This window comes from Babylonia areolata, chromosome 9, assembly GCF_041734735.1.
Source record: "Babylonia areolata isolate BAREFJ2019XMU chromosome 9, ASM4173473v1, whole genome shotgun sequence".
In the NCBI taxonomy this organism is placed as follows: domain Eukaryota; kingdom Metazoa; phylum Mollusca; class Gastropoda; order Neogastropoda; family Buccinidae; genus Babylonia; species Babylonia areolata.
In genome coordinates, this window is record NC_134884.1 from 14,561,531 (window position 1) to 14,570,791 (window position 9,261).

The window sequence follows — 9,261 nt, forward strand, 5'->3', positions numbered from 1 at the left end:
ATCGAGAAAATACCTGTGCGCGACGTACGCGACAGCTTTCAATGATGGAGAAGTTGTCGATGATGCTAACTATGCAACAAGGTGACAAGGTGGCAATTTGCAATGGAGGTAGCTGCTCTAAGCTTTCCCCGTCCTCTAGAGCACGACGTTTGGCCCAAACTGTTATAGCTGACAAACAAAGCAATGCAAGGATACCGAGAGAAAGATCAATGTCAGTTTTGTGGATTCGGGTGGAAAATCCGAAACTGTAGAGTCAAGCTCCTGTGACGTAATGATCAGCCTCGTTCAAACTTTTTACAGAATTAACCACTCAGAGACTGGGGACTTCAACAGACAAGGACAAGAGCCAGCGACTGACTCTGCCAAAGCTTCACAAGCCTGCTGCTGTGTGCGGTTCTCTGTCATCACCAGCTGATAACGTGATTTTTTTTTTTTTTTTTTTTTTTCGAACTTTTAATGGTTTCAGTGATGGGCTCCTTAAGTGTAAAATTAAAGGTCGATCGACCCTTTGTTTGCATTCTCTGGTTTGACCATTGTTGACAAGAAACGATACCAAATGTCTGAAAATTCAAAATATACACGCCAGACAAAACAAAAACAAACGACATCAACAAAAACAAACCCAGAACCGAGACGACTCCATAACATACAATTGTGATTTCTAGACATTTGAACAAAACGAACAAAACAAAAATGAAAGACGGCTAATTTTCCAAACCTTAGATCTCTTGGCCTGCGACGTTGACAAAGTCAGTTGACGAAGAGTGACTCCGCGAGCAGAGATACGTAAATACATATACGCGCGTTTGTCAGACTCACTGAGCGATAACGAAATGAAAATAAGAATCTCCGAATGATGACAAAAGCTTGCCCGAATGATTATTACTGTCAGTCCTCTGCCGCCCCCCACCCCCTCCCCGCTCCCACCCCCCTCCCTCCCCTCCCCCCTCCCTTCTCTTCTTGCTGACACCCCTTTAGACCCGATCAATACCGACACGCTCAAGTATCAGGCGATGTCTTCACTCTGTCTTTTGGACAGTCCCAGCAGAGATAATACAGTCACAACCCTTCTGTCCACTATCCCAAGCGAGCCTATGACTAACATTCATACACGTATACATGCATACATACAAAAATACAAACATGCAAAAATACATTCACACACATAACCAAAACAAAGTTATTACATAGAGCCACTCTGTTTGCACATATCAACCGATGAAAACGCCGAGGCTGAGTCTCCTGATAAGCATAAATTGTGTTCTACATACATACCATTGACAAACGTGTCACCTGCCAGTTCCCGATTTCATAAATCACATGATACAGCAGACTGTCTCTCTCGCAGACATGTGCGCACACGTACACACATATTTAGGCATACACGCACGCATACACACACAGACACGCAGCTGGTGTGCACAAAACAGCATGAAAAACATGCCACCTACCAACTGTATACTATATAAGCCACAATAGGATACATCGGATTGCAGAGGGACATGCGGACATTGACAGCAAAGGCCCAGATAAACAGATTCACACTGGAAAACAAACACAGAGAGAGAGTGAAAACACAACTGCACTAGTGAAAGTTAACAATGCACTTTGAAAAATAACAGCTATTAGTACTGGAAATTAAAAAGCTTTTGATTTATGCAACCAAATGCTACAAATGCTTTATTGACCTGTTGTGTCGAATGTTTTGTTTTATTATTGTGTGTGATGGTGCAGGAACGTGACGATACAAGACAAAGACCGACTTGACAAACGTTCTAGAAAAGCAGAGGGGATGGTGTGCAGAAAACAAGACAGTTTTGACGACATGTACTGAAAAAAGATGGTAGACAGATTTCACATGATCTTAAATGACGAAACTTCCAAAGTTCTCATACATAGTGATCACGTGAAACACTTCACGAAATGTCGAAACGAAACAAAACATAAACAGAATCTCATTTTCCAAACCTCTCAGCTGCCGGCCTCAGAAACGAAGTCAGCCAAGGGACACACAATACCAGTTGTCCTACAGCGGTTTATAACAGAACGGACATCAGATATAACCATATATTTACGAGACAAAGATTTACGTTGTACTGATGTTCCGTGAAAATCAGTGATGGGGTGGAGAAATAAACAAACATGGACATCTGTTTCTCATCAGCTATGCAATAAATAAAGTCACTGACACTGGCATCCACGCACCACATGTTACACACATGCGGACGGAAGCATTGGCGCGTGCACGCGCTTGCACACACACACACACACACACACACACACACACACACACACAAACACACACACGCACACTTGCCATGCACGCGCTCACGTATATACACACACACGTGCGCGCACACGCGCACGCACACCTACACACACACGCAGGCGCGCGCGCGAGTCTTTTTAGGTTTAATGATCTACCCTGAATTCTTTTTGGGTGTGGTGGATAACAATAAATGCATTTAAGCCAGCATTATACAAAATGTCAAGAAAAGTGACACCCCAGAAAAATTGTCCTTCCTCCAGCAAGAAATATCTGATTGCTCCCTGGACATTCAGAACTGGATGACTCACAATTAGGCGCCGCCAAAACTGGAGTAATACTCTCAGGAACCAAACAAAAATTCTTTTCTATCATAATTGACTCAATGAAGCTTGACAATACATCCATCCCTTTTCCACTTCAATCAAGAACGCTGGTATTGTTCTTGAAAACACACTGTTCATGCAAACAGTTGCAATGCCCTGAACGATTTCCTTCAGTGTTTATATCTTCCTGCTGTTATCTAAGGATTAGTTTGAGAATATGACATGGCGTTTCTTCGGGCAACATCCACAATTTTTTCCCGATTTCTCCATTTTTCCAATGCATAGACATTCACTCCACCAGTCACACAGAGAAGTGGAGGGGAAGAAATGTGGATAAAGCCTTTATTTGTTTTAGGTTTTTTCGTTGTTGCTTTTTTTGTTCTTAAAAAAACACTTAATTGTTATCACCATTATTGCAATGTAAATGAAAAGTATGAAGTTCAGGGAAAACAAAATAACCAAACTACCTGTATATAAACAAGGGATTCAACTTGTCCAAGATCTGCCAGTTAGAGAGAATCTCTATAAGTCATATGTGTGACCATTTAAGCGTTAACAAGGCCCAAGGAATTTAGACACTTGAAGTATTGGGATGTTTGGGCAACATTACCAAAGACGCAACCACAATGAACGCTTGTGTGATCTCAATCAGCCAATATCACATTGTAGCACACTCAACTCTAAATAGGAAGCATGTCTATATCCTCTCGGTGGACCGTCTAAAACCACATTGCCACAGCGGTTGGTGATGATGTCTGCATTTTATTTTTTATTTTCCTGGCTGTAACAGCAGTCACTTGTCAGTCTCCAGTGGACAGAATCAAATGTAATCAGCGTAAAAGAAGACAAAAAATATGCCAGATTTGCCATACAGATTTTATTTCTGTTAGTGCTAAAAAAAAAAAATTACGACACACAAGTTCCTTTTCATTGGTCATGTGCTCAGTATGGAAAGCAGACTAGTCATCTGGGCAGTCTGTGACCAAAGGAAGGACAGTGGAACGGAAGGAACACTGGTCACGACGTAGACCCTGTCCCACACTGTCTCCCTGTGCCGTTATCTTCAGGTACTGGGCCTCACGTGACGTCAGCTTGCGCCAGACATTCCCAGTGTAGTATCCCAGATTGTCCCTCACCTAGAGACATCCCCGGTGAACATTTTGGCCGCTGAAAATGTCCCCCAGGGACTTTCTCGCCGTTCATAATGTCCCCTGCGGACATTTTCAGCGGTCAAATTGTCTCGTTCTGAAATGTCCCCCCTAGCTTGCGTTTGCAGTATCATGCATACACTGCATATGTCAACATGCACACACATGCCAACGCATGCACACAAGCACATATACACGTATGCCTATATTTGCACTCGCAAATGCACGCATTCACGCCCGAGCGTTTGCATACGCACGCACACACATTCACACTCGAACACACACACACACACACACACATACACACACACACACTCTCTCTCTCTCATTGTCTCTTCGGATAAATCTGTGTCCAGTTAATTAGGATATAAACGGGAAACAGGATATTTTTCATGAGTTATAGCGTGTTAGGTTGTTTGATTTGAAATCAAAGAAAGATCACTTAGATGTAGTTAAATAAAGCGTATATGTACAAAGATGTACTGCTGAAGTATAGGTATCCTGATGAAATGCTTTTTCACGGTCACTGATAACAAGGCATGGACAGGGAAAAAAATGCGGGACTTTGGAAAACAATGTCGATAACACTTCGGCAGCCCAGAAAGGTGGGTGTTATCTCGATAATCCGACGTGTTATCAGTCCGACGAACATAATTCCGACGTGGCAGTAGTCCGACGTGTGAAAGTTCGATGTGGCGGCAGTTTGACGTAGCAATAGACCAACGTGTCATCAGTCCGACACACTTTTTTTTTCTTTTTGTCTAACGTGGCATTGGCCCGACTTTCGATAGTCTGAAGATATGTTAAGCTATTGATCACACAGTGCCTGCCATAATGGATAGACGCATCTCTCTCTCTCTCTCTGCCATCAATGTCTGTCTCGGTTTCTGTCTGTTTCTCAGCCCCTCCGCTGCTCTTTGTATGTATGTCTGCCTGACAGTACTGTCTACTTTTCTGCCTCCACCTCCACACCCTCTCTGGTTCGCTCTCACCCTCTCTCCCTCTATCTCTGCCTGTGCCTTTCCATGTCTTCTCTGACTGTCTGTCTCTTTCTGCCTCTGTGTGTGTGTGTGTGTGTGTGTGTGTGAGTGTGTGTGTGTGTGTGTATGTGTGTGTGTGCGCGCGTATGTGTGCATGTGTGTGTGTGAATGTGTGTGCGCGCGCGCTCGCGCGCGTATGTGTGTGTGTTTGTGTGTGTGTGTGCGCGTGTGTGTACATGTGTGTTTGTGTGTGTGTGTGTGTGCATGTGTGTGTATGTGCGTGCGTGCGTGTGTGTATGTGAATGTGTGTTTGTGCATTTATGATTTTAGACAAATGTGTGTGTGTGTGTGTGTGTGTGTGTGTGTGTGTGTGTGTGTGTGTGAGTTATCAAATTATTTAGTCCAAACACAGAACAAACGAGCTGGTTGTCAGTACTACCTTCTTCCTCAAAAACAGATAGCAATATCCACTCAAAGAGTTCAAGGTTGATTTGTACAGAGCAGTAATTGAATTTGTGTTTACCTTCTCTCTCTCTCTCTCTCTCTCTCTCTCTTACACACACACACACACACACACACACACACACACACACAACACCCCCCTCACACAGACACACAAACACACACACACACAACAACCCCCCTCACACAGACACACACACACACACACACACACACACACCCACATGTTTCTAAGGAAGAAGTTATTGCTGTCAACCAGCTCGTTTGTCAGTAAGTTGTTGGTCCTGTATTCGGAAAAAAAATAATTTGATAGCTGACACACACACCAGCTGCTGCTACACAAGTTCATCAATCTGATCAGCTTATCTGAAAACCTGCTTTTTGTCTTAATTAGATACGTACAAAGTTGATCCATGTCAACCAGCTCGGCTGTCAGTAAATTGTCGGTTCTGTAAATGGACTAGATGATTTGCTGGCTGGTTCACACACCAGCTGCTGATACACAAGTTCACTAATCTGATCAACTAATCTCAAAATCTTCTATTTGTGCTAATTTGATACGTACAGACAAATCTGATCCATGTGAAAACTCGCAAAGGGGTGGAGGAGGGGGATAAGGGGTGGCGCGGAGATGATGAGAAGAGGTGGATAGAAAGAAAGAACAAGAGGCAAAGCCTTCAAGTCACTTGTGCTCCGCGCTTTATCCAGTAAAGGAATCACGAGGAGAAAAAAAAGAAGAGATTTAAATACCAGTCGTTGAAGAGTGCTCTGTATTGAATATGACATATAAAATAAGCTTGGAAGAAAAAAACTGAATTGAACCATGCATGTTCAGTTCCAAAGTAAGCAGACTAATCCCCACTGCTGCGGCACATCTGACGTCATTTGACTGAATTTAGTAGTTAAAGCAAAATTGACGTTTTCTTCTTCGTGCGACAAATAGATTTAATTGTTGTGGACGAAATAACGCCGTTCAATTATATCTCGATTATTCTTTTATTACGGTGGTAAATGAGGCGTTGCCAATTTTTCAAGCCCACCACAACACATGGTAGAACTCTAGATCTGCACTGACGAACCAGTCTACAGTATCAGTATCAGTAGCTCAAGGAGGCGTCACTGCGTTCGGTCAAATCCATATACGCTACACATCTGCCAAGCAGATGCTGGACCAGCAGCATAACCCAACGCGCTTAGTCAGGCCTTGAGGAAAAAAGAAAGAAAGAAAAAGAAGAAACAATCGATTCATTTTTTTTTCTTTCATGTTCATTCCAGTTTGTTCAGCGTCCACTTCAGAATATTTATATGCAGTAAACACGTCGATGGTGAAGTTAGTATCACTGTATGTAATCTGTCCAGAAATTGTATTTCTTTCCTTTCAATTATGAACATGAAAAACGAGGTCGTCCTCATCAAACACAACCTACCTTCCAGTAGGTTTTTAGAATTTTCGGATTTCGGAACGTATATCAACGAAATAAACCGTTAATGACTCGGAAATACGGCTTTATTCGGAAGACTTACAGCCGGTTACTGGTATGACTGTGAAGATTTTTTTTTCATACTATGTTTAAGCCAAATTTGGTATTGGCAGACAAAGCATTTCCGGAGAAAATGGCAATGTTAAAGTTTACCACGGACACACAGACAAACACACACAGACAACCAAACACATAGTTAAAACATACTCACTTGTTTACACAAGTGAGTAAAAAATAACGTTTTATTCACGTAGGCCTTATTATGTGTATTATCATTCGTGACCATAATTGTTTGAGCCATGGAGGCTTTCTTCTTCTTTTTCAACTTCTGTTTTCATTGCGCACGCACGCGCATGTGTGTGCTGTCTGTGCTATGTCGCTCTGGCCATTTGATTTCTGGTCCTTTTGAGTGCTTTCTTTCGTGTGACTATGAGGTTTTCCGCTTTTTTTTTCTTCTTTTTTGTCTAAAGACAGTTGAGTGTTTATCTGTTGAATTCCCATTCAAAGGGCTGGATATACATCAATATTTTGCTTTGCTCCAGAAAGGCGCATTTGAAACATGTATTGGAAAGAAGATTCATGATTCGTCTGATTTTGTATACACTTTATATGCTTACGTATATGTGTAAAAACATGCACACACTATCATCGTGTTTGAAATAACATTCTTTATATCTTCCTATCTATATGTATTTTTCAACCGTTGAGACATAATTTGGATGAGTGTTGCTTTGCATGTTATGATGCATGTATGACATACCCGCAATGAAGGTACTAGATGAGATTGCGACTTCTAATGAAAAAGGTCTTCAGGACATGTTTCGGTTTGCCCCGCCAAGTGACCGTGCAGGGGCGCGCGCGCACACACACACACACACACACACACGCACACAAATGCGCACACTCACTCACTCACACACGCACACAGTGTGGAGTGATGGCCTAGAGGTAACACGTCCGCTTAGGAAGCAAGAGAATCTGAGCGCACTGGTTCGAATCACGGCTCAGCCGCCGATATTTTCTCCCCCTCCACTAGACCTTGAGTGGTGGTCTGGACGCTAGTCATTCGGATGAGACAATAAACCGAGGTCCCGTGTGCAGCATGCACTCAGTGCACGTAAAAGAGCCCACGGCAACAAAAGGGTTGTTCCTGGCAAAATTTTGTAGAAAAACCCACTTGGATAGGAAAAACAAATAAAACTGCATACAGCAAAAAATACACACAAAAAAGTGGGTAGCGCTCTCAATGTAGCGACACGCTCTCCCTGGGGGAGAGCAGCCCGAATTTCACACAGAGAAATCTGTTGTGACAAATAGAGTAATACAATACAATACATGGGCTATTTTCTTTTCTTTTCTTTCTACTGCCGTGTGTGATGTGCTGTCGGTGCTGCATTACTCTGGCGAATCGGTAAATTCCGTAGTCGTCTAAATTCCGACCCCTTGTGTTTTGTTGTTGTTGAACACTTTTTCTTCATACTTTTTGTTTTCCGGTGGAGATAACCTAGACGGAAGGGCTGACATCCTCAGCACAGCATAGTTTTGATTATTTGTTTTAAGAAGCTTAATGGCTGAGATATGCTACGAGAATTTTTTTTCCGTTTCTTTTTTTTTCCTATAGATGTAACAGTTTTGTTGTGTGTTGTCGTTTTGGTTTGTTTTTTTTGCACTGTCGAATTCCCGTTTGGATGGGTGGGCAAGCATGACGTGGCCGACTGTGGTTGGCTGGATTACAGGCAACAAGACAAAGTGTCATACACACACACACACACCTTTGTACACGCAATCTGCGTGCTCTTTGTATTTCCTTTCTCCTTGGTTTGATATTATGATTACATTCTTTTTTCCCTTTTCCAGACCTTTTCTCTACTGTTTCGTCAAATTTAGCTCTGGTGAAGAGAATCGGCGTTAAGAAAAGGGTGGGAGGGCCTTTGGGGGTGGGGGGAGGTGGGGGGGGGGAGTGAAAAACCAAGTCAGGCAGCTAGAATTCAGCAAATACAAAAGAAGGCTAATAGATAGTATAATTACATTTAGAACAAGAGAGGCAAGGCCTTAAAGACTTACTTCTACCGGGCTTTATCCAGTAAATGAATCATGGGGGAGGGGGTGGGGGCAGGGAGGGGGGCGAGAGATTTAAAAAAATCGCCAGTATTGGTTCTGTATTAAATGTTAATAAACTTTGGGGGAAAAAAGACAGGCATGTGAGCGGGATCAAACCACAGGTGTTCTGTTCGGATGCAGGTCGTCCTATCCCCAACGCTACAGTGCATCAGATATCATTGAACCAAATTTGCTATTTAAAGCTTTGTTGTTGTTATTTTTGGCGCGATAAATATATTATTGTATTCGAGGTATTAACGCCATTTAAATCATCTTCTCTTCATCAATCTCGGTTATTCAAAAAAATCTTTGAATTCGCAGCAAAGGAGACGGCGCTGACATCGCGCCAGGCACGGCGCCTGTATATATCTGCACAAATCGGTATACGCGAATCAGAAACTGAAAGGATCGATCAAATTTCTAATTTTATGTTTATTCCAGTTAATTAACTTTTTTCCAATACAACTTACAAGAAAAAGAGACAAGATTGAAATGGTT